The sequence below is a fragment of the Lithobates pipiens genome, unplaced genomic scaffold (genome assembly GCF_037356315.1).
Source record: "Lithobates pipiens isolate NorthernLeopardFrog02 unplaced genomic scaffold, aLitPip1_a1.2 Scaffold_25, whole genome shotgun sequence".
Classification (NCBI taxonomy): Eukaryota; Metazoa; Chordata; class Amphibia; order Anura; family Ranidae; genus Lithobates; species Lithobates pipiens.
Genome location: NW_027507787.1, coordinates 133,584,660 through 133,611,733, shown reverse-complemented (window position 1 = coordinate 133,611,733; position 27,074 = coordinate 133,584,660). Strand labels below are relative to the sequence as shown.

Genomic DNA, 27,074 nt, shown 5'->3' with positions numbered 1-27,074 from the left:
TTGTAGTAAGGTAAGCTTTAGGTTCACACTGAGCAAAGGACACTAAAACAAAATACTGTAGCTCCCTGCCTGTATTTGTATGAGCACACCGGCAATTGTATTCAGGTAAGCTTTAGGTGCACACTGTGCAAAGGACACAGTACACCAAGTGAAAATACTGCAGCTCCCTGCCTGTCAGTATATTATGAAGAGAATAACAGGAACGGATCTAGCTAAACTGAATACAGTGTATAAATATATACACAACACACCTGGGATGCATATATATCCTCTACACACTGTAACTGAAGCTAACTGACTCGCTTGCCTACTCTATCTAAGCCCTTGTACACACGGTCAGAGATTCCATCGGAATGTGTCCGATTGGAGTGTTTTGTCGGATATTCCGACTGTGTGTGGTCTGCATCGGACCAACTTTTCCAACTTGCCGGAAATATTTTCCAACAAAATGCTCCGATCGGACATACGCCGATCATGTGTAGATAATTCTGATCGGACAAAGTGCCACGCATGCTCAGATCAAATTCCTACACCAAAGCTATTGGCTACTAGCGTGAACATAGTCCCGTCATAACGAAATAACGCCATTACGTCGGATTTTCCGACAAGTTTGTCCAACCGTGTGTATACAACAGTTTCGGACAAAATCAGACGGATTTGGTTGTCGGAATCTCCAACCGTGTGTACAAGGGCTAACTCAAATTAAATGACACTGTCTCGAAACCCCACCCACCAACTAGAAGTCACTTCTACGGGTGTTTTCACTGCCTTCCTCCCCCCAGGGCAAGAGACCTGGAGGTCCTGGACCTGGAGGTCGTTTACTCTGCAACCCAAAAGGCTGAGAGCCCAGTTGGCCCCTCAGCCATCAACATTGTTACCGGGCTCTACCGAGTTGTTGTTCTTTTCTTTTCCTTTTTCCCTTTTCTTTTCTTTTTCCTCGGAATACCATGGGACTACGGCGGCCGACCCGAAAGGCCTACTATTAATCTGTGACCTTCCACCAGAATGGACATTTATGTACTGGCTACAGGTATTTCCAGTATCCCTGAAGCCAGGTGTATCTTGGTTGTTCCTATACTCTCACATGGTTACCTTATGCATTGTTCCCCTGGGAAAGGATCCCAGTGTGGCCATATATATACTCATAATACGTTTAAATGATGGCAGCCATTAAGATTGTTTCATGGAATGTTAGAGGTTTAAGTAATCCTATAAAGAGAGTTGCAATATTGAGACACCTTAAGGCTATGGAAGCGGGGGTTGTGTGCCTGCAGGAGACCCACTTCCCATCGCATACTACTCCCAGCCTTAACCCCAAGTATATAATACCCAGTACCACTCTACATACTCGGTCCATTCCTGTGGATGATATTCAGGATGGTCAGAGAGGTGCTGGTCACTGTAGTGCCCTGAGTAGTATCTTTCAGAGAGTCTGTGTCATCAAGCGACGGGCTGAGGTAGGCGGCGCTTCGGAGCATGCATGCTCCTTCATCAGGCTTTGGTAATGACTTTGACAGTGGCCATGTGGGTAGAGGCCCCTTTAAGTACTGAATGGTGGGGGGGAAGGAGGAGAAGGGGAGGGGGGGGCGGTACCGGGAGATTGGGCGGTGGGTAGAGAGCAACGAGGAGTGTGTACTGTGGGCCGGATAAATCATAATGAGAATGAAGGCAGTATAATTGCAGAGTGTGCAGAGGATTTTGTATATACGCCGACGAGCAGCGTGATTCAAACAGTAAAGCGCTGTATGAAGGGGAATCACCATGGTGATGGAGCGTGCGCAGTGGCCGGCGGGAATTCCCTAAGAAAAGGGAAGTATGGCGTGAGCGTCACCATAGTATCTGATGTGAAGGGGAAGGTAACTATGGTGACAAGACCTGCGCAATGAGAACCGGACATGCGCAATGGGTAAGAGCGGTTCTCAATAGAGACATCGGAATAGCGTCAGGGTGATCATGGCAACTAAGTAGCTGTATAGGAGAAGGAGGACAGATGACATTGAAAGAGAGGGGAAACCAAAATAAAATAAAAGGGAAACCAAATGCAGAAATGAAAGGACTGTGGGAATAAGATAAAAAGAGATGGAACAGGCTATATAGTGATAAATAAGAAAGGGAAAGTAATGGTAGGGATAAAAGGAAAATTAAAATTAAAATTAAAAGCAAAAATAAAATAAATTATGAAAACATTATGTAAAAATTGTGAGAAAATTATTAGAAGAAAAAAATAAAAATAAAATAATAATACTAAAAATAAAAATAGCAAAAAAAATCAATAATAAAGAAAAATAGCAATAAAAATCAATAATAAAAAAAAAATTAAAGTAAAAAGGATTAGCTAAAGGGAACGGAGGATGGACGGTGGGGGGTTTTTGGATTTAGTAGACGCGTGTGTGTTTGAGGATAGGGACCAATCCGGTAAACCTTATAGACGTACAAATTAAATATATACATACAGAATGCTACGGAGGTCTAAGTACATATACATATTTTTTCAAACATACACTGATGATGGTATGAACCAAAAAGCAGGAAGAAATAACATATCACTAATAAATAATAAAAAAAGGATCATAAGCTAAGTGTAATAAGACAACCATACTAGACGTAGAGAGATATATAAAAACATTTTACAGGAGGATATTAATCTCAATTCCCTCGTTTAGGCCCCCAGGGGCTAAGGTATCCAGTTTGTAAATCCAGTAATTTTCTCGTTCACATAGACGTTTATAGACACTTCAAAGAATATCACAAACAATCCACCATAGGTTTACGTGTCTGGGTGATAGAATCTATTCCATCAACACTACCAACCGCCGAACGTTATAAGGACCCCCGAATAACGGACTTGTGGAATGCCCAGTAATTTAAAGGGGAGGTCTCCCACGGTTTTCCGCAAAGAAAAATTTGAGCTGGGAGGAAATTTCGGCTGCTACAGTGGGGTCCGTAAGTAAGGAGGGGTCTAGTCTCCAAGTAGGTGCTGGGGATCTGGTTTCAGGAAATGTTAGTGTCATCGAATTCGGGTGGTGGATTGACAAGATCATAGGGTCGATGGACGCGTGCTGAAGAAGGGGTAGATCTTTTGGTGTCAAGAAGAGAAAATCTATGCGTGAGTATCTATTATGGGGGGCCGAAAAATAGGTGTAATCTTTGCCGTCTGGGTTTAGGATGTGCCAGGTGTCGTGAAGCAATAGGGTTGTCAAGCATGACTTTATTTTCTTCAGGGCTTTGTACGGGAGGCAGGAGGTGCCGGAGGATGTATCTTGAATAGGGTTGAGAGGGACATTAAAATCCCCGCCTAGGATCACAATTCCTTCTTGGAAGGAAATAAGGGCGTTTGTTATGTCCCTGAAGAATGTAACTTGATGAGTGTTAGGGGCATATAGATTGACTAGCGTGATTTTCGTGCCCGCATAATGGCCTTTGAGAAATAAATACCTGCCTTTGTCATCCGTAAGTTGATGCATAAGTTGGTAGGGACAATTCTTGTGGAAAAGGATAGCCACGCCTTTCAATTTGGTCAAGGGGGATGTTGCATGATAAGCTGTGGGGTAACGGTGATTGTGTAATTTCGGAACTGAGTTCGTCTTGAAATGAGTTTCTTGAAGAAATATAATGTCTGCTTTATTCCTGTGCATAGTAAGGAGGAGTTTAGATCGTTTCTATGGTATATTTAGGCCTTTGGCATTAAGCGATATGATTTTAGGGCTTAGGGGTTTGGTTGATCCGTTGGATGGGGGCATCTTCAACCGTATGGTCTGGGGGATACCAATATAGTATTAGGATCTGAGTCTGTAGGTATGGGAGGTGGGGTAGTAAGAGGGAAGGGAGGATGTTTGGTAAGTAGTTTACCATCGACCGCTTAGGGAAATAAGGAAAAGGAAGAAGAAGAACAAGTACCGTATAAGGAAGGGTGTCGAATGTGTGATAAACTGGCGAAGGGGAACCCCTGTATACCACTTTAGGTACGGAGGGGTTTACCTATGTACATATGCCAGTCAAATGATAGCTGCGTACGTCGGTGCAGTCTGATACCACTGTGGTGAGGTTGACTCAACCGTGGAAAAGACAAATGCTTTTTGTAGTACGTATTATACTTGTCAGGTTCAATCTAGTTGTTTGTTCGTTATTGTTTGTTATTGATTTTATATTCAGTTTGTCTAACTTTTCTTAGGATTAGTCAAAGGTTTTCAGTACGGCTATCTTGCCTGCAGCCTGAGCTGTATCGATCTTTGAGAATGTGTTTATGATTGGGGGGTATCGTCAGTATCATATGTCAGAATATGGGCGGATTGGGAGATCAGTAAGTATTCCTGTAGCAAGGGAGGTGGTGTGGTATTCCGAGCTAATAATATGTCATCAATCCATGAAGCCTCAGCTCCTGGACTATTAACACAATGACTTAGTACAGAGAAAATGATAACCGTAACTAGTCACAAAAGTGACAAACAGTGGAACGTATAACCTTTAAACTGTTCTAATAAGTACAGGCACCAACCCCGCAGGGTCTAATGGAGAGCGCTCCCCCCAGCGGGGGCAAGCCCTCTCCAGCCCCATGGGTGGTAGGTAACAATGAGATAGAAAACTCATGTTCACATGTACAAAGAGGAACCCATGCACCACACGTTTAATTGGGCTCTGGTGCGTTTCCCATGTTAGGGCGTATTGCAGATGAGTTCAAATAGTCCCGGTGATGCCTCTATGTCCCAACATTAAAACAGGAAATTCTTGGCTGCCCCCATCAACCAAAAACCAGGGGGTGCCAATCTCTGGGTCCTACTGTCCTTTTTGGCGTAGGTCGGGCCGTGCCGAATTTGGAGATGAGCAGAATTTGGTGTACCTCCTAAAAGTGAGCTCTCCCCGGGTAAGCCGTACGTGGGTGTCAGATCAACTCACACTCAGGTATCTCACCGGGGTCTAGACCTCAGCCATGGAAAAGTTGATAATGTGGCTAAGCATTACACATACAGAGGCTTGGCTGTATTATAACCCTCCAGATTGATCTAGGGCCATGGTGTCTAAACACATTAGTGCCTTGTTACATTATTATATACAGCTTTAACATAATAGCAAGAAAGTAAATATGCCCAGGAGGGAATATTCAGGAGGACCAGGTGTCGGGGTGGAATGGGTGAAGGGTAGGGGTGAAGACGGGGAAGGTGAGCCCCTGGGGGGAGGCCCAAGAGAAAAAAAAAGGGGGAAGGGGGGTTAGCATTGGGAGGGGTTGGGGGTAAGGACAGTAAGGGTGTACCAGGACCATCATATCCCTGTGCTAGTGACCTATAGCGTACAACCTGAATAAACAAAAGATCCGAAGAGCTGCTTGTTCACTCCGTTTTCCTTCACCTGACTTGTCAGTCTCGTTTGAAAAAAGGGGAAGCGTGTCCCCTGTGTGTTCCTTGCTTAGGATCTAAGTCTCGACAGACAGGTGAATGTTAGAGCTGTGTTTCATACCTTCTCAAAGCTTGTGTCTAACAGACTGTCCATGGGGACCCGATTGAAGTACGACATTGCTTCCGTTGCTTCATTAGGGCTGTGACCATGGATGGAAATGTAGCTGGTGTCATCAGAGGACCTTTCCATAGAGTCCAGTGGAGGTACGATGTCCGCGGGAGGCTCGCTATCGGCTAGGCTCAAAGCCGAATAGATCGGTGGGTCTGGGTCCCCGAGTCCTGAAGGGGGCCGGAGGTCCAAAAGTGTATGCATCCTCTGTCTGTGGGCGGAGAGTGTCAACTTGTGGTGCTGAGGCATCCTGTGTGCAAACGAGCGAGCCCGTTCACCAGGCAGCAAACAGGGCCGAGGGGAAAGCCAGGCATGAGAACATAAATCTAGTCAGAGTAAGGAATGGTGCAAGGGGATTGCGGGTTCAGCTTAGTCCATGCGAACGTGCGAGTTTGAATTGGGTTCTCCATTTTAACGGTCTCTGCGTGCTCTGCGCGATAGCGGGCTGCTGTCGGGCTTGGAGGTGGGTGCCTGTTGCGTTGACCCCCACCTGGTCTGTTCGTGGAGGGTGATCTTCGTCTGCGGTAGTTAGGGGTCTGAATCTCCATGTGGTCTTCCGCTGGACTGCCACCGCTGTGTGTGAAGGCTCTAAAGTCGGCATACCAGCCCGGAAGGTCAACATACGGTATGTTCAGCGTGCGACAGAAGAGATCTAGATCCTCCGGGACTCTTAGCGTGGCCGTACGGCCCTGGTGGGAGGCTTGGAGAGCAAAGGAAATCTCCATTGGTAGCGAATCTCTCTGCTCCTCAGTATCTCCAGCAAAGGGCGGAGATCCCTCAGGTGTCTAAGCGTGATCGCCGATAGATCATGGTAAATGTGAATAATGTTCTCTTCAAAATGTAAGCGCGTTTTTTCTCGGGCCTTCTTGAGGACTTCTTCTTTGATAGCAAAGTCATTGACATAACATATCACGTCCCTTGGTGGGTCCACATCCTTGCCTTTAGGACAGAGTGCTCTATGGATGTGCTCCATAGCTATAGCCGATTGAGGGGGCCTGTCAAGTAGCTGATTAAAGAGGGATGTGATAGTGTGCAATAGCTGGTCTTGTTCAACTGTTTCAGGCAGGCCTCGCACTCTGAGTTTGTGCCTGCGGCCTCTGTTGTCGATATCCTCGACGTGGCGCTGGAGGTCACGGAGTTGTATAGTGTGGGTATCTAGCTTACGGTTGGTCTATCGGAGCGCTTGTTGTTGTTGGGTCGTCTGAAGTTCCACCGCTTGCACCCGGCCAGTGATCGCTTGGATATCATGGCACAGATCCGAAATGGGGGCCGCGAGAGTGTCTTTGATGTCTTCCGCCATCGCTCAGGCTCGGGTGTTGGTGAGGGGTTTGCGGTCTATCTCCTGGCACCAGCGTCTGATCCGTGGGGGTGAGGGTGATCCTGATATGGCTTCGGGCGGGAGAGCTGGCCGCCATGTTAGATCCCTGGCTTCTGAAGAGCTCCGGGATAGTTTGAGTTGTACGGGTTCCCAGGTCCCTCGGGGAGCACGAACGGGATGCTGAATGACCACGGGAAGACGTTCCCATTATTGATCGAGAGATCGTCGTGGTTATCCCCAATAATCTGGCGTTACAGGCCACAGGCAAGATGGAGCTCAGGAGCTAAGCAGCCATCTTCTTCCAAGGCAAGCCACACCCCCCCCCCACATTTAATCTCTTCCTTAGGTGACAGACCCAAAGTCACTTATAGAAGGGCACCCACCCTAAAAAATAAGATTGCACCCAGCAAGCTAAAACATAAACAGGAGACTGGTCCACTTTGCCTTATTCCACTTGTCGGCATGTATAGGTGTAATAAATCCCTATGCAAAACCTGTGAATTCAGTCATGGCCAGAAGAATTTCTCTCATAAGGGCATTACATATCCAGTTACCCAATTCCATAATTGCTCCAGCAATTATGTTGTCTATGGCCTCACATGCCCATGTAGAATGCTGTATGTAGGCTGCACGATATGTCCACTTAAACAGCGTTTTGGAAAACATCGCCGATTAATTGAACTAGGTTCTGATAAACATAGCGTGCCACGGCATTTTCTGGAATTTCATAATCGGTCTACTACGGGTCTTCAGGTTTGGGTCATCGAGTCCATACCGGCAGGTTTGTCCGAGGCAGAGTGCTTCTCCAAGTTATGTGAGCGTGAAACCTATTGGATTTTCTCTTTGGACACTCTAGCCCCAAATGGACTCGATGAAGAAATCAAGATTCACACTATTCTCTAATCGCCCGAAAATGTAGTCCCTTCTTTTTATCTGGTCCTTTCCTTCTTCCCCTTCCATCTCTTATAAATACCTTGGTGTTTAATTGCCCTTAAGTGGGATGATATAATCTTCTTTGAATTAATTTCATGAAACTTTTAGGCCTTTACCACTATTTTGCTATATCGTATATATATATATATATATATATATATATATATATATATATATATATATATATATATATATATATATATATATATATATATATATATATATATATATATATATATATATATATATATATATATATTGTTTATATGATATCAATAATTTTTTTTATTTTTTTATTATTTTATTTAAATTTTAAATAATTAGCAATTCATGGTTGACAATTAGTGAGTATTTTTTTTTCTCCATAATCATATGTAGCTACTCAATGATTCATATCTATAAGTATTACTATTTGTATTTGTAAGTGTATTGTCATGTACTTCAATTTGAATTCTTTCTTATCAATGTCATTATCCCCCCTTTTTTTCTCAATTTTTTCTAAATTTTTTCTGATCTTTATTTTATTATTTATTATTTGTTATTATTATTATTATTATTATTTATTATTATTTTTTTTTTATTTATTATTATTTAGTTTTCATTTATTATTTCCTATTTTTTATTTTTTTATTTATTATTATTTTTTTATTTTTCTATTATTATTTTTCTATTATTTTATTATTTTTCTATTATTATTACTAATCTGATCACTTATTTTATTATTTTTCATTACTTATTATTTTTTCCCATTTTCCTGTTTTTTATTCATTATGTTTAATTTTCCTAATGCCAATTCTTTTAATCATTCAGTATTATTAATTTCACCTTTTTAAATGTCTTTTTACATTTGAATCTATTGTCCTGCCACTATTAGGATTGCCAAACGACGCACACAATTGGTTAAGCCCATTGTGTGCATAGCTTTTTATTTAAATGCCGTTCTACTGCACTTCCCTGCACACCCACATTTGACAAAGGAGCGCGCAGGTCTGTTTTGTGACTTGGCGCATGCTCAGAAACGGGTCATATCCTTGGTGTTTCCCTCTGATGTCACACGCTGCTGCATTTCTACATGCTGTCCCGACTGGCTGGATTGGGTCTCCACGGATGTTGTAACACAGCTGATTATGTGTCCAGCGTCTTGCCGCTGATATCGCTGACACTTTCACCTACAGCCCTGCCAGATAATGGGACTAAAAAGCAGACGGTATACTCGCACAGCTCTCAATTCTTTGATGTAAGTGAGACTTTTTTCTGATTATTAAATAAATATTTTAAACTGACTTGGCGCTCCTCTATATGTTTTTCTTTCTGCACATGAGCTGACTTCACTCAAGAAGATACTAGCATAGAAATCTCAAAAATTCTACACCATGTGGCGGGACTGGTTAGAGGTCCCAGGCCTAGCTCCTCATCAGTTGGTCAAATATAGATTATTACAGGGGTAACAACCAACTTAGAATGGAAATTTCTAGACCCACAGCTGTTTATACGACCACTATAGAACACAAAAAAACAGACTGTGCAGCCTGAAAAGATGTTCTACGATCACAAGGCTTTTGGAATTGTTTCAACCCCTTATTGTAAACCTAATGTGTAGTCTGAACGGGTTTTTTTTTTTTTTTGTTCTCTTTCTCTCTTTCTCTTTCCACCACCACCCCCTTGTTTTCTTCTCGATTCACAGAGCCACTAGTAATCTAAAACTCTTTCATATGACTGGATGTTCTCAGTCAGGTTACTGTAACTTTTATACCAGTAGTTGAAAGATAAATCTAAGCTGTGAGTTTTGTAATCTGTTGTAATACACAGTACTATACCTATGTTTGTGGTAATGTGGTATTTCAAATAAAACCTTTTCTGATTTAAAAAAAAAATGACACTGTCTCTCTCTCTCTTTGTCTTTAACCACTGCCGCAATACACTACACAAGGCCGCCACACAGGCGACTTTATATAATGTGGGGCGTGTACTTAACCCCCTGACACATAATTGGCCGAAGCCACCCTGGCTTTGGCCAATTATGGCTCTCCGTTTTTTCTGCGCTGTGATTAGTCAAAGCATGTGGGTCATAGTGCATGCTTGGCCAATCAGCAGCCAGCAATGCACTGCGATGCCGCAGTGAATTATGGGCCGTGACGCGCCACTCAAATCTGGCGTGAGCGGCCCATAATGTTCAGAATTTGGGGAACAACCGAACAGACGATGTTCGAGTCGAGCATGGGTTTGACTTGAACTCGAAGCTCATTCCTAGTCTGCAGTTAGCTTTAGTTGCACACTGTGCACAGGATACAGTACACTGATTTAAAATACTGCAGCTGCCTGCCTGTGGTATTATTAGGAAGAGAACACCAGCAATTGTCTGCAGTTAGCTTTAGTTGCACACTGTGCACAGGATACAGTACACTGACTGAAAATACTGCAGTTGCCTGCCTGTGGTATTATTAGGAAGAGAACACCAGCAATTGTCTGCACTTAGCTTTAGCTGCACACTGTGCACAGGATACAGTACACTGACTGAAAATACTGCAGTTGCCTGCCTGTGGTATTATTAGGAAGAGAGCACCAGTAATTGTCTGCAGTTAGCTTTAGTTTCACACTGCACAGGATACAGTACACGGACTGAAAATCCTGCAGCTGCCTGCCTGAGGTATTATTAGGAAGAGAACACCAGCAATTGTCTGCAGTTAGCTTTAGTTACACACTGTGCACAGGATACAGTACACTGACTGAAAATACTGCAGCCGCCTGCCTGTGGTATTGTTAGGAAGAGAACACCAGCAATTGTCTGCAGTTAGCTTAAGTTGCACACTGTGCACAGGATACAGAAAAAGAACCCTGCTCCTGCAGGCGATGAGGATTTCCGGATGAAACCTCTCTCCAGATTCTTGGCGACATACTCAGACATGGCCTGGGTCTCTGGAATGGACAGAGGGTTGCATCTGGAAGTGGATAGGGCCCCCTGGTAGCACAGTGCCATCAATTTCCGAGACTACCAGTGGTGTAGCGAGGGGAGAAAGAGTAAACAGTTCTCCAGTCCATAAAATTGCCAGCAGCCCCGGAGTCCAGATATGCTAGGACCGATTGGGGAGAAGAGCCTATATGGGGGAACACTGGAAGAAGAAGAAGACGAGAAGGCAATATTTCTGGGTCCAATACTCCACCTTCTAAATGTATTAAACCCCATTTTTCCTAAACAAAGAGAGCAGGAGTCACAAAAATTACCCTTGCCCCCACAATAAAGACACAAGCCCAGAGTTCTGTGCCTAGCGCATTCTTCGGGGATTAGTCTGGTCCCGCCCAGCTGCATATGTTCCTCACTAGGCAGAGGATGCTCCACGGGTCAACGTGGGAAGAGCTCAGGCTGACTAAGGCCCAGGGAGTGCTGGTGTCTTTTTTCTAGGAACCTCTCCTGGAAATGAATGTCAATCTGATTGCACAGGGAAATTACATCATCCAGACCAGCGGGGATGGCTCTTTCTGCTAATTTGTCTTTCACTCGGTCAGAGAGGCCATGTAAAAAGGTTGCGACCAGTGCCTCATTGTTTCAGCTCAATTCAGCTGTGAGGATATGGAACTGAAGCACATATTGTCCCATTGAACAAGATTCATGGCAAAGGCGTAAAAGAGTACTAGCCGCTGAAGATACCCAAGCTGGCTCCTCGAAGATGTTACGAACGAGCTTCAAGAAGTCAGACAGGCTGGAAACCATTCTTCACCCACAGGAGGGCAGCCCAGGCTAAAGCTTCACCGGAGAGGAGGGAAATGATATAGGCTACCTTAGCCCGATCAGACAGAACGTTTTGAGGCTGGAGCTCAAAATGAATGGTACATTGGCTGAGGAAGCCCCTGCAGGCCTTGGTGTCCCCAGAGAAACAGGACGGAGCTGGCAGTAATAACAAATGCTTGGCTGTGACTGGTGTGATAGGTGCAGCTGCTGATTGTACTCGAGGCTTCGGGTTCGGGGGTTCCAAAGGAGGCCTGAGGCTGCTTGAAGTGGGAAGCCAGATCTTGAAGGAATCGCATTACCTGAGTGATTAGATTCCCAGGTCTCGAGGGTTGTGAACTATGTCCTGCAATGGATCAGCTACAGGAAGCTGAACTTCAGCCAGACCCATAGCTGATCAAACTGTCAGACCACCTGAGGCGAGGTGACAGATGCACACCGTTGGGGTCAGGAGTGCACCGCAATGAATTTGACCCTACGGCTGACTACTGCGGATAGGAGTCTGGGTGGTAAAGGAAGGCAGGACCACTGGAACACCAACATGGATCCCACCGGGGTTAGAGCGTAAGATTCCCTAGGGCGCAGAGTCCAAGAGCCAGCAGGTGTTCACCAGAGCTTCTGGTGGTGAGGATGGACTGGGCTGCAACTGGCTCCAGGTCACGACCCCCAGGGTCCCCTAGCTCACACCCACAGTAGGCAACAGGGGGATACGGATAGTAAGGGAATAAGCCAAGGTCGGGGCCACAAGCAGACAAGGACAACAGACTACACACCAAAGGTTCAGGGTCACAGGCAAACAGAGGACACACCAAAAGGTCAGGGTCACGAGCAGACAGGAATAGTCGAGAACACGCTAAGGTCGGTAACATAAACAAATGAAGAGCACACTGCAAGCAGGAAACAGGAAGCCAACACACGATGTTGATCAGCACGGCTGGCCTGAAGTGCGCAGGTTAATATAGAGTTCTCTGATAGGAGCTGGGGTAGAGCCATGCTTAGAGGAGAGATTATAAAAGCAGTCAGGAGAGAGTGGCTGACAAACTGTTTTGCATAACCAAGACACCCTGTTCTAACAAGGGAGAAGAGACACATCTGCTGTTATTAGTAATTACAAACAGTGATATGTCTCCTCCCCCAGTCAGTCCTATCCCCACACAGTAAGAAGGAAACATTTAATAGCTTGATTGCCCCCTAGTGTTAACTTCTTCCCTGCTAGTGACATTTACACAGTAATCAGCGCATTTTTATAGCTCTGATCGCTGTATAAATGTCAATGGTCCCAAAAATGTGTCAAAGTGTCCGATCTGTCAGCCACAATGTTGCAGTACCGCTAAAAATCGCAGTATCGTAGTACCACAGTTTACCGCCATTACTAGTGAAAAAGGAAACAAAATGGCCTAAATCTTTCCCATAGTTTTTAGACGCTATAACTTTTGCGCAAACCAATCAATATATGCTTATTGCGATTTTTTTTACTAAAAATATGTAGAATACATATTGGCCTAAACTGATGAAGAAATTTGTTTTAAAAACATTTTTGGGGATATTTATTATAGCAAAAAGTAAAAAATATATTTTTTTCAAAACAGTCGCTATTTTTTTGTTTATAGCACAAAAAATGAAGAGGTGATTTAATATCACCAAAAGAAAGCTCTATTTGTGGGGGGGGGGGGGGGGGGGAAGGACGTCAATTTTGTTTGGGTACAACGTCGCACGACTGCGCAATTGTCAGTTAAAGCGGCACAGTGCCGTATCACAAAAAATGGCCTCGTCATTAAGGGAGTAAAACCTTCCAGTCCTTAAATGGTTCAACTAATAACTGCCTTCACTTACGATAAATTAATGACAATGTTCTGCCCTTGTCTTTTTTTTTGGTGTTATAAACACATACAACAGATAACAAACAAGGTTACAAAGGTGGTCCACACATGGGACAAATATGGTAGGTAATAGTTACAAAGCCGAGTTTACTAAAGTTTGACTTTAAATATGTGATTGCAGCACCAATCTTAATGCTTTATATCAATATCCATAACAAGTGCTAATAAACCATAGGTGTATATAAAAATAAATAGATAATATAAAATCATGAAATACATTTACAAATGTTCAGATATATAGACCACAGATCAAGTCCTTATACAGTCCTTTTATGGTGAAAAAGGCTCCTGAGGATGTCCATTGGAATAAAATGTGTAGGACGGGGATTTTTGCACTAACCTTACTGCACTTGCATTGACCTCACATAGACACTGTCTCTGAATTTATTTATTTTTATTTTTTTCCAAAATATTTTATTGAGTTATCACAAAATACAGAGTAATGCATACATGAGCCAAAGTTCCAAAAACAGAATAATGACTGTTATCAGAAGTGGATCTGAACAAGATAAACATCGAGTAAAATACTGATGCCTCAATATAGGGAAAAATAAACAATGAAAATAGTGAACATATACGATGCGGTCAAAGAGACATGTCATATTAAGAGATATAGGAGCCAAAGTAATGGTAAGGGAAGTGGGAAGGGTAGGGAAAGGAGAATTGGTTATTGTGGGAAAGCCTAGTTGAATATATACCTGTCTCCGGTCACCCCTAGAGGGATCTGACTGTGACCGGAGAGTGTGCAGTGAGAAACAAACAAGGATGGGTATAAGGAGGCAGTATAAGCTGTGTCCGAAGGGCGTCATCCGCAATACTGTGAGTGAACACCGAAAAATAATTAACCTATTGGGGTGGTGGTGGTGGAATGTTCAGCGAGTTGGCCAACCCCAAGTTCCCAGGGTTGTTGGGTAATGTGGAGTTACGGAAGTGTGTCCAACACGCCCATGTTGAACCATAAGCGGTCGGCTTGTGATGCGCCTGGTGTATAAGTTCTTCTATTTCGGCTATAGTGTCTACTCGTTTCATCCATTCAGCTATAGAAGGAGGTGTTGTGCTTCTCCAGTGTACAGGAATACATTGATTGGCTGCATTGATGAGGTGTATGGTAAGGGATTTAGTGTAAGCTCGTTTGGAGGTATGAGTGTGATGTAGTAAATATTGGGCAGGAGAGAAGTCTGGGGTGTATGTTGTGATTTGAGAAATTAGTTTATGTATTTCAGTCCAAAATGTATGAATGTGTGGGCATTCCCACCAGATGTGGAGAAGTGTCCCAACGGGTCCGTTGCATCTCCAGCAGTTGGTGGGAGTGGAGGGATGAAATTTATGAATTTTATCTGGGGTTCTGTACCAGCGTGCGAATATTTTAAATCTGCTTTCTTGAATTGTGGCATTAACCGAGGCTTTGTGGATGTTATGAAAAATATTTTCCCAGTCGTCAGTGGTAAGGTTTATGTTGAGGTCGGATTCCCAACGTTTTACTAATGCGTCCTGTTTAATAACATGTGAGGAAAAAAGAAGTGAGTAAACCATAGATATAACATGTCTTTGGGGTTCTTGACTGTTACATAAGGTTTCGAAGGGTGTGAGGTTTCTGTGCCAATGCCCGCTATTATTTAGGTTTCGGAGAAAGTGTCGAATTTGGAGATATTTGAAGAAGGGGATGTGGTAATCCAAGAATTTTGAGGACATAAGTGAGTGTGAGAGGAGTTCCCCATTCTGGAAGAAACTGTGTGCGTTTGGTTTGAGTGTAGAGGAGTCGGTATGAGGTAGACGTCGGGATATACCCGCTGGAAATTCTGGATTATGATCCAGGGGAGTTAGTGGGCCCGGGGTAGGTGTCAGTTGTAGAAATTTGCAAGCTTCTCTAAATCTATTTATAGTGGCATATATGAACGGATTAGTTAATGAATCTTTCGGAATGAGTGACTTAGGTATCCATGGCAGGTGGGCCAGAGGGAGCCGAGTAAATGCCTGCTCCAGTCGGATCCAGTCCTTATGAAGTGCTTGGGAGTGCCAGTCGACTATCCTGTTCAAGTGACACGCCAACTGATATCTATAGATATCAGGCACCCCTAGACCTCCAATGGTTTTAGGTAGCGTTAACTTTTCCCAGCTAAGTCTAGGTGCTTTAGACCGCCATATAAAGTGTCTGCATAGGTTATTGTAGGTACCAAAGAAGGACTGTGGGAGAGATATAGGGATCGTTTGAAGCAAGTAAAGGATCCGAGGGAGTATATTCATTTTCAAGATAGCCAGTCTGCCAAACCATGAAAAGGGACCAGTTTGCCATTTGTGTAAGTCAGTTTGGATATTGCGGAGAATTGGCTGGAAGTTTTTTGCGTATAAATCTTTAAGGTTGACTGGAATGTGTATGCCCAAATATTTAATGGCTTCTGATTCCCAGCCAAAGGGAAAATTTTGTTTGCATTGATTGACTATGGAAGGTGCAAGGGAAATATTGAGTGCTTTAGATTTGGAAAAGTTGATTTTCAAATTAGATAGGTTTTGGAAGAGGGTAAAGTCTTTAAGAAGGTTGGGGATAGTAATAATGGGATCTGATAGGAAAAGTAGAATGTCGTCAGCATAAGCTGCTATCTTATATGTTTTGTGATTAATTGAGAGGCCTTTAATGTCTGTGTTATCCCTAAGCTTTCGGAGTAAGGGTTCCATGGTAAGAATGAAGAGCAATGGAGAAAGGGGACAACCCTGACGAGTACCATTGGCGACGGAGAAGGCGTTCGACAGGCGACCATTTATTCTAAGTCTGGCTGAAGGGGATGAGTATAGAACCATTGTCACAATCGACCTACTGTTCCGATTGTACATAGGAAACTCACCCGCAGGTTCCCCTTGCAAGAAGCTCGTCGGTGCCCTCAGACGCAGGTTGGCGCGAACGAACGCACGCGTGTGCGTGTAGATCCTAACAGGCGCACGCGGGTGCGCGTTGACACGAGCGAGCGCACACGGGTGCGCGACCAAGCGAACGGGCGTACGCGGAGATGCGGGGTCACAAACGGGAGCACGGTTACTCGCGGGGGCACGCAAACTCACCGTGCGACCGTTCTTGGCGCCCAACAGGTTATTTAAGGAATCAGCTCCTGTTCTCCCGTGCTGTCCTGTCTACAGCGTTCCCGTGACTTCTGCTACTTGCTCCTGCCTGTTCCTGATACTGAACCCAGCCTGTTTTGACCTTGTTTGATTGCTGCCTGCCTCCGACCCTCTGCCTGCCTGACCACGCTCCTGCCTTCTGCTGTGTACCTCTGCTGCCCGCTAATTACCGACCCGGCTCGTTCCTGACCACGCCTGCTGTACCCACCTGAACGCCAGTACCAGCTGCTCCTGCTGTTCCTGCCTGTCTGCCAGTACCAGCTGCTCCTGTTGTGCCCGCTGTCTACTACCTCCCGTTCCAGTCTGACCTCCTGCACCAGCTGGTGGTGGATCTCCGTTGCTGCAACCCGGCCTGGCACTTGTGCCCTCCGAACTCTTGAATCCCTGTCTCCACCTCCAGGGGCTCTCGAGCCGGAGGCTTACGAGGCGCCGCTCCCTGCATTCTGGGCTCTCCTACCAGGTAACGTGGCAGTACAGGACAGCCATGTCCGAGCCCACGCAGGGAGCCTCTCCAATGGACGAGCTTTGCCGCCATCTAGCCGGTCTTACCCAGGCTGTGAAGAACTTGCAGGAAGGCTACGGTCGTCTGGAAGAACAGGTCCAGGCCCTATCTGCCTCATCATCAGCTGTTCCCGGACCTCCAGCTCCACCTTCAGTGGTAATGATGCCGCCTGAACCAAGGGTCCCCACTCCAGATCGTCTCTCCGGCAACCGAAACAAGTTCAGGGCCTTTCGTAACTCCTGTGAGCTCTTCTTCGCTCTACAGCCCCGAACTTTCTCCCTCGAGGCGACTAAAGTGGGGTTCGTCATTTCGCTACTGACAGACGAGCCCCAGGCCTGGGCGCATCGTCTTCTGGAACGGAAGGATCCCTCTCTGGACACTTTAAATACTTTCTTCCAAGTGATGTCTCGGCTGTATGAGGACCCCCAGCTTGCTGCCACCGCAGAAGCAGCCCTGCATGCGCTCCAACAGGGCCGCAGGCCGGTGGAGGATTACGTGTCTGAGTTCAGACGCTGGAGCTCCGACACAGACTGGAATAACTCGGCCCTCCGCTACCAGTTTCGGATGGGCCTCTCTGAATCATTAAAAGACGAACTGGCTCGCGTGGGTATCCCTGAAACCCTAGAAGCGCTCATTGACCTCTCTGTCCAGATTGATAGGCGCCTAAGAGAACGTCGCCTAGAGCGTTCTTCTTCTACCTCTCGCCCTGTCTGGATGTTACCACGGGTTCCAAGTTCCAACCCTCCGGTTCCCTCTGCTCCTGTTCCACCCTCTCCAGATTCTTCAGAGCCCATGCAGCTGGGACTCCTTCGCCCATCTTTGACGCCTGAGGAGCGCCAACATCGAAGAGCCGGCAATCTGTGTCTCTACTGTGGAGAATCGGGACATTATGTTCGCACTTGCCCTGCCAAATTGCGTAAGTGCCTCCTCCTTCCTCCTGCTTCTTCTCCTGCCTTGCTTAGTAACACCTCTCATCTGGCTGTGCCTCTTCTTTTGCAGCTCTCAGGAAGGACTATCAAAACCAACGCGATTATTGACTCTGGGGCTTGCAGCGGCTTTATGGACTTGTCCTTTGCCTTAAGAAACAACATCCCTCTTCGGCCTAGGGTAAAAGGACTTTCAATTTATTTGGCCGACGGTTCCACCCTTAAGTCCGGACCAGTGACCCAGGAGACGTCTCCTCTTTTTGCCATCATCGCCGGAACCCACCAGGAGCTCCTGTGTCTGGACATCATTAAGTCTCCACTTTTTCCCGTTATTCTCGGCATGCCCTGGTTGAAGGCCCACAACCCCCTCATCAATTGGTCCACCGGGGGAATTGAGTTCCCGTCTGCCTACTGCCGTCATGCACTGTCTCCCAGTTGTTAACACGGACCTTTCCTCCCTGCTTTGCTTAGAAACGGACACCGAGATCCGACAGGCTGTGCCCAAGGTTTACCACAACTTCTTGGATGTATTTAGCAAGAAGGGTGCCGAGATTCTACCCCCTCACAGGCCATATGACTGCCCTATCGAGTTGCTCCCGGGGGCAGAGATTCCCTTCGGAAGAATTTTCCCCTTATCCGAAACCGAACTGGGAACCCTGAAAACCTACCTGGACGAGAACTTGGAGAAGGGTTTTATTCGACCGTCCACCTCCCCGGCAGGTGCAGGGATCTTCTTCGTTGAGAAAAAGGACCATTCCCTACGCCCATGTGTGGACTACCGGGCACTTAACAAGGTCACAATAAAAAAACGCTATCCCCTACCGTTAGTGCCCGAACTATTTCAGAGACTGGGGTCGGCCGAAGTATTCTCTAAACTAGACCTTCGGGGTGCCTACAACCTTGTCCGCATTCGTAGAGGAGACGAATGGAAGACCGCCTTCCGTACTCGTTTCGGGCACTTTGAATATTTAGTTACGCCCTTCGGACTATGTAATGCTCCTGCTACATTCCAACATTTCGTAAATGATATCTTCAGAGATTACCTTGATTTGTTTGTTATAGTGTATCTAGATGATATCTTAATCCTTTCTTCTTCCTTAGCCGAGCACCGGGAACATGTGAAGAATGTCCTAGGCCGACTCCGTCTTCATGGTCTGTACGCCAAGCCCGAGAAGTGTGTCTTTGAACAACAAAGTATTCAATTCCTTGGTCTAATTATTTCAGTGAAAGGAATAGAGATGGACCCCCAGAAGATCTCAGCTATCCTAGACTGGCCCGCTCCCTCTGACAAGAAAGGGGTCCAACGATTCGTAGGATTTGCTAATTTCTACAGGAAATTCATCAAGGGATTTTCCTCCATCATCTCCCCCATCACCGAGCTGACCAAACAGGGTCAAAAGTTTCAATGGACCTCTAGGGCACAAGAGACTCTGGCTAAAACACAGGAACACAACAAGGAGGTCTTCGATAAGAAGAGAAGGGGGGAGCTCAACCTCAAGGTCGGGGACCAGGTCTGGTTGTCCACTCTAAACCTGAAAAATCGGCCTGCCCATCCAAGAAGCTGGGCCCATTCCCTATTGTGAGGAAGCTGAATGACGTGGCTTTTGAATTGAAGCTCCCGGAGTCGTTTCGGATCCACCCGGTCTTTCACGCTTCATTGCTTAAGCCTACTGTTCCGGACCCCTTTGCCAATCGGAATGCCAACCCTCCGGTACCTGTGATGATTGATGGAGAATTGGAATACGAGGTCGAATCCATCCTGGACTGCAGGAGAAGACAGAATCGGACTCAGTTTCTGGTCAAATGGAAGGGGTATGGCCCTGAGGAAAACTCCTGGGAACCGGAATCCAACCTGCATGCGAAGAGGTTAATCCTTGCCTTCAAGAGGTCTCATCCGGATAAGATGGCACGGTTGGGCATCCGGAGGCTGCCCCTTGGGGGGGGGCAATGTCACGATCGACCTACTGTTCCGATCGTACATAGGAAACTCACCCGCAGGTTTCATAGTTTCATAGTTTCATAGTTAGTAAGGTTGAATAAAGACACCAGTCCATCCAGTTCAACCTGAGTGTCTACAATTGTCCCTATCCCTGTACATTACACACTCACATTGGTCCCTACCCTCAAGGAGCCCACAATCCAAGGTCCCCATTCATATACTAGGGCCAATTTTGGACAGAAGCCACTTAACCTACCTGCATGTCTTTGGTTTGTGGGAGGAAACCGGAGTACCCGGAGGAAACCCACGCAGGCACAGGGAGAACATGCAAACTCCAGGCAGGTAGAGTTGTGGTTGGGATTTGAACCAGCGACCCTTCTTACTGCTAGGCAAGAGTGCTAACCACTACACCACTAAGCCGCCCAGGTTCCCCTTGCAAGAAGCTCGTCGGTGTCCTCAGACGCAGGTTGGCGCGAACGAACGCACGCGTGTGCGTGTAGATCCTAACAGGCGCACGTGGGTGCACGTTGACACGAGCGAGCGCACATGGGTGCGCGACCAAGCGAACGGGCGTACGCGGGGACGCGGGGTCACGAACGGGAGCACGGTTACTCGCGGGGGCACGCAAACTCACCGTGCGACCGTTCTTGGCGCCCAACAGGTTATTTAAGGAATCAGCTCCTGTTCTCCCATGCTGTCCTGTCTACAGCGTTCCCGTGACTTCTGCTACTTGCTCCTGCCTGTTCCTTATACTGAACCCAGCCTGTTTTGACCTTGTTTGATTGCTGCCTGCCTCCGACCCTCTGCCTGCCTGACCACGCTCCTGCCTTCTGCTGTGTACCTCTGCTGCCCGCTAATTACCGACCCGGCTCGTTCCTGACCACGCCTGCTGTACCCACCTGAACGCCAGTACCAGCTGCTCCTGCTGTTCCTGCCTGTCTGCCAGTACCAGCTGCTCCTACTGTTCCTGCCTGTCTGCCAGTACCAGCTGCTCCTGCTGTTCCTGCCTGTCTGCCAGTACCAGCTGCTCCTGTTGTGCCCGCTGTCTACTACCTCCCGTTCCAGTCTGACCTCCTGCACCAGCTGGTGATGGATCTCCGTTGCTGCAACCCGGCCTGGCACTTGTGCCCTCCGAACTCTTGAATCCCTGTCTCCACCTCCAGGGGCTCTCGAGCCGGAGGCTTACGAGGCGCCGCTCCCTGCATTCTGGGCTCTCCTACCAGGTAACGTGACAACCATGATCATTTGTAGCAGGCGATGAGGCAATCCCATCATCTGGAGCGCCGGCTCCATATAATCCCATGCCACACGGTCGAATGCCTTCTCCGCGTCGAGGGATAAAAAGAAGCCAGGGGTAGATGTGGTAGTCAACAGTGGTGTATATTAAGAGCTTTGGTAGTATTATCCCTGGCTTCCCTACCAGGGACACAGCCTACTTGGTCTAGGTCAACCAAACGTGGAAGAAGGGGCGAGATTCGGTTTGCTAGAGTTTTGGCAAATATTTTCACATCCACATTGAGAAGTGAAATGGGACGATAGTTGGTGATCAGTGTAGGATCTTTTTCGGGTTTAGGGATGAGAGTAATATGGGCTTCTAGGATGTCTCTTGGGGCTCCAGGGGAGGACGTGACGTCGTTGAAGGCATTAACCAAGTGGGGAAGTAAAATTTCTGGGAAAGACTTGTAGTAGCTTACTGTGAGGCCGTCAGGGCCTGGGCTTTTCCCGGGCTTCATCTGTTTCAAGGCATTTAGGGTTTCTTCCACTGATAGTGGTGCATCAAGACCAGTGATATCTTCACTAGTAAGGGGGTCGGGGGAGTATTCACTAAGGAAAGACTGGATAGCAGCTTTCCGATCAATCAGCTTGGGTTGGTGGGGGTCGGAGGGGAGATTATATAGATCAGAAAAGTATTGAACAAATTTGTTCATAATGTCCTCCGTTTTAGACACAGTTTCTCCTGAAGCGGTTTTAATGGTATGAATAGTATGGGACGCTTTTTTAACCTGAAGGGCTCTGGCTAGCAATTTCCCGGATTTGTAGCTATATTCATAGAAGAACTTCCGGGAGAGGGCGAAATTACGTTTCATTCGTTTGTGCAATTCACCCAAAAGTTCTTCTCGAGCATTTGTCAGATCTGCCAAAACATCTGCAGCTAGGGAGGATTTATGAGCTTTTTCCAGAGTGTATATCTTATTGGTTAAGTCCGTTATGCGTTTCCGTCTAAGTCTGTGTCGAGCGGAGGCCAGGGAAATAAAGTCTCCCCGGATAACACATTTATGTGCTGCCCAAAGCATAATGGGAGGGGAATCCACTGAAGAGTTTTCCGAGAAGTAATTAGAAAGACTTTGGGATATTTTTTGGACATTATCAAGGTCAGTAAGGAGGGAATTGTCTAGACGCCAAATGTGGGGATGAGCAACCAAATCTGGGACTGATATGGTTATAGAGATCGGGTTATGATCTGATAGGAGCTGTGGTTCTATAGTCGCTTTGAGTAGTAAAGAAAGGTCGTTTTGGGACAGAAAAAGATAGTCAAGTCTGGAATATTTATTGTGGGGTGAGGAAAAAAAGGTAAAGTCTTTTTCGGTTGAGTGAAGTGTGCGCCACGAGTCATGTAACAATAGGTCTTGGAACTGAGTTTTTATTGCGCGAAGGGCCCTGTATGTCAAAGCGGAAGATCCATTAGAAGTGTCGAGGGAGGGATTTAGGGTGACATTAAAGTCTCCACCCACTATTAGAGTACCGGATTGAAACGCGGTGAGGTTTTGTAGAGTGTTTAGAAAGAAAGTGACCTGGTGAGTGTTGGGTGCATAGATGTTTGCAATTGTGATATGCCTATTGTGCAATAAGCCTTTTAGAAATAGAAATCTCCCCTGCGTATCTGATTGGACATCAAGAATTTGGATGGGACAGTGTCTCGAAATTAGTATAGAGACACCTTTGGATTTAGCTTCTCTATTGGGTGCATGGTGGACCGTAGGAAAATGTTTGTTATATAATTTCGGGACGGAGTCAGCTCTAAAATGTGTTTCTTGAATAAGAGCAATATCGTATTTGCAATGCTGTAAGGAGGATAGCAGAAGCTTCCGTTTCTCAGGTGTGTTGAGACCTTGTATATTGATAGAGCATAACTTAAGCGTTCGTTGGGGGGGAGCTAGGGGTTGCAGTGATGGTGAAGCGGGCATTGTGATAACTTGGGAGGAAGTTTATGTATAGTAATAGAGGCACTTGTCTAATGCTTCTAGGGGTAGGGAAGGAGGGGGGGGGGGGGTTACGTGTAGAGTGAACTACAAGAAAACCGAAGAGACAGTGAGAGGGTGGAGTCCCGCTGTCTCAATAAAGGGGGAATCGGTATAAGTACAGCGCAAGGACTGCAAGCCTATCCTATACCGGACAGGCTTACCAATCACTGCCGCCGTATGGGGGTTGGTACCTAACTATGATGGAAAACAAGGAATATATGATGCTGCTGACAAGCCGACTCACGACATCAGAGTGCGTGAGGGGGGAGATGTGTAGCATAGGGGAGTATAAGCAGGGATAAAAGCATCTTGTAAACAATCTGAGAGCACAGGAGTGCAGGGGGGGAGGGACGCTATGACAGAGCACAGTCGTATACAATAGTACCGCGTAAACTGATAACATTATGCAGATATTGAACAAATAACATATGGAGAGAGGTGAACCAGTCTCCAGAGGAGTCCCGCGAACCCCCAAAATCGGGGATCCGGACGACTCATCCGGGGTACAATTCTTTAGAGACATTTCAGTAAGAATGTGGAGCCGAAAAGCGACTAACTGATCAACAAGTTAACTTTGCAAACGAAATAAGCAGTGTGAACTAGCAAGAAAGACTTGGTTAAATACTCGATTGGAAGTGTCATGAGAACCATGGATACCTCACAAGTAGAGAACCAGGCAAATGCATTATGAACACAAGATATATGTGTCAGAGGCTGTAAAAAGTCCTAACAATCTGAAAAAGGAAACTCTATCCCCCAACCCAAGAACAGAACAATGTAGGAGAATGTTGTTATGTTCAACTATCAGAATGTCAGCAAACGGCATTTGGACTGTTGCTAGGCAGGAAAGAGGCTCAGATCAAATGTTCCTGTAGCAAAGGATAAAAGATGTTTCGCAATGGAAGGTAAGGGGAGTTGGTGCAACAGTAGAAGTGAAGTACCTGTAGGGCTATAGAATCTGCACCAACCGTAACGGCTGGATCCATTATAACATCAGCTTTCCGGAGCATCCAATCAGGGGTGAGAGCAATCCATGGTAAGGTGGGTATAGTTGCATAGCGAAGTGTTCAAATATCGATCGGTCGGAACCTTAATACTTTAGTGCAGCACTACAGCGGGATATCGGGACCTTGACCATGAATATGTATCAGGGGGAAAGCCTAATGGCTATTGTGTTTCCGGGGTACCTCAGATAGTCACTATGTAATGTCCGGAGACAACATCCTGCAGGAGGCGGAAGTGCAGCCGCAAAGGATTTTGGGGATTGTAGGATAAGATGTTAGTAGCGGAGTCTCAGAAAAAATGAGCAAGATATCAAGTCCTATCGAATCGAGAACAGTAACAGTAACACACGGGTTATACAGGGTAAAAGTGCTATAAATGGCGCCCCAGCCTGCCTTGCAACCTGTATTCTATATGAAGTGCAGAACATTACCGTAGGTAACAATACAGTGCGAACGAACAAAAGGTTTAAAGAAAAATTAGAGCCTGTGTGTCAGGAATCTCAGTCAGGTTTAAGGGAAAACAATAAAAGATAAACTAGAAAATGAAGAAGGAGACCCGGATGTTAGATGAGATTCATCTAAGGAGAATGAAGCTGCTTGGAGTCAGGAGAGGAATATTCGGAGACTCGTTCAGCGGTCCCGTCTGGCCCTCCGGGAGTTCTGGGTATAGTATGGGCTATGGCTGCGGCGGGATCCCCCGCATGTGTCGCGGGCATCGGAATCAGAAGGCGATCTGCGCCGGCGTAGGCCACTTTCCTGGGCTTCCATGGGGTACACTGGGTGTGTGTCCTTCCTCACCGCCGAGCGGCGGAAATCAGCGAACCAGTTGGGCACCTCCACAAGTGGAATATTGAGGATGCGGCAGAACTGAGGTAAGTCTTCAGGCACCTTTAGGAGCGCAGTGCGACCCGTAGCCGCTGCCGAAAGGCAAAACTGAAATTTCCACTTGTAGGTGATGCCATTATTACGGAGTACCTCCAGTAAGGGTTTCAGGTCTCTCCGATGTTGCAAGGTAATACTGGAAACATCCTGGTAGATCTGGATTGTTGAGCCCGCATGAGTAATCTGTGGTGTCCCCCTGGCTTGCTTGAGGATTTCTTCCTTTAATTTAAAATCCGGGAGACAGCATACAATGTCTCGTGGGGGATCCGAGTCTCTGCCTCTTGGTTTCAAGGCTCGATGGATCCGGTCCATGGGTATGGGGGTCCGAGGAGGCCTGTTCAATAGGGTATTAAAGATTTCAGTCACTGAGGGGATGATCTGATCTCCATCAACGGTTTCTGAAAGGCCTCTGACTCGGAGATTATGACGTCTTCCTCTATTATCGAGGTCCTCCAAATGAATTTGTATTGCCCTCAATTGCAAGGTGTGAGTATCAACATGGTGGGTTGTTTTTCGGAGCTGCGAGTCCTGTTTAGCTACGACATCTTCCATTACTCCCACCCTGTCAGTCAGGGAGCGGATGTCCAGGCGTAGCTCCGAAATGGCCGCTGAAAGCGTGTCTTTAATGTCTGCGGCAATTGTCTTCAGATCATGCATGCTTAATTGCGGCTGAGAGGATGGAGGAGCTTGTTGTGTACCGTCGTCCTCCACAGTTAATGCTGAGGAAGGTGGTGAAGATGATTGTGGGCCCCTTGGGGCAGACGTCTGATCTTGTGGATGCCTGTTAGCTGCGGTCGCCATGTTCCCTCTATTAGCGCGGAACAAGTCAGGGATTGTGTTGCCGAGGTTCCCTGAATTCCTTCTGGGAGAACGGGAACGGGATGCCGACGAGTTCCGCGAAGCAGTCCCCATGAGAAAATGCGCTTTGGGTGGCTAATATCTCCGTTAGGCTGATAGCTTATCGTGAGTCGGCAGGAGCTATGGAACTAAGCGTCCATCTTCCAGTCAGGCCAGGCCACCTGAATTTATTTTTATATACACAAGTGGTTTATTAGCACCAATAATGTATATTAATATAAGGCATTAAGATTGGCACTGCAAACAGATCTTTCTCTTCGTAAATACATAGAAGGGATGCATGATATACACACAACACTGTCATATGTACAACTGTTTAAAAAAATGCAGATCATTTGATTTAACACAAGCCACTGACTCATGCACATCATATAATTTTATCTGTAACCTAGTTACGTTGTTCTAGGTGGCCTTCAGGGTTTCATCTTAGTATGTGCATGATGACAGCATAGTGAGAGTTCTATTAGCCTTTCTCTTTACAGAAGAGCCTAAGGCTGTAGGCTAGGTGATTTCATCTTAGATTTGTAACTAGTAATTGAGATTTGGTCTGCACTGTCATATCTGCAAATGTGCATTTGTCAGAGCAGCATTAGTCTGCTGGTGTGAGGTCTAAATTGATTTCCCTTCTCTATTTGCAGGATGCATTCTAGCAAATATAGAATATGTTTTACTTTTTCACAGAAACAGGATTCATAGAAAAAAATGATTGCAGTGAATTACTAGGTCTTATGAGCTGCAGATGAATTAAGACACATAATGAAAATTTAATTACCGTAATGTATTTTGCAAGTGTTATCTACTTTTCCTAATATTTGCTGGTACTGCAACTCTTTCAGTTTTGCCATATGAACAGAACTCTTAATATTGAAATCTTGCTTAAAAATGTTACGAAAAGAAAAGATTGTAGTATAGAGTATACAGAAGCATGTAACTTGGTAAGGACAACAAACAAATAATATGGTTATGGTGGTATAAATCAGCTTTGATAAAGTGTGTATCACCTTTGAGTAGAGGCGGTGCAGAACCCTTGGCCAAATATCCTAAATATTAGTGGAAGTTTTGTCATTGCTGCTCTCACACAAATTCAGACCGATGGTAGACACCTCGGTAGGAAACTAAACTCATATTTGAGAGAGAAGGTTAGTCTACTCAGACCTCCAAGTAAATGGTAGACTTGTGTGATTAGGGGTGTATTTCAGAAAGGACTATCTCAGATCACCTGTGGAGGTTTATATTATGCTGTGGATGGTTCTGCT

At 45.9% G+C, this 27,074-nt stretch overlaps 1 long non-coding RNA gene across 1 annotated transcript in view; it reads right to left on the bottom strand.

Annotated features, from left to right (window-relative positions):
- The window catches only part of LOC143929938 (uncharacterized), a 51,352-nt gene extending 27,120 nt beyond the window's left edge, over positions 1-24,232 (bottom strand). The window contains exon 1 of the long non-coding RNA XR_013262655.1: positions 24,016-24,232. This is a non-coding gene — a long non-coding RNA (uncharacterized LOC143929938). The remainder of the gene's footprint in view (positions 1-24,015) is intronic.
- Between the last annotated feature and the right edge of the window lie 2,842 nt (positions 24,233-27,074).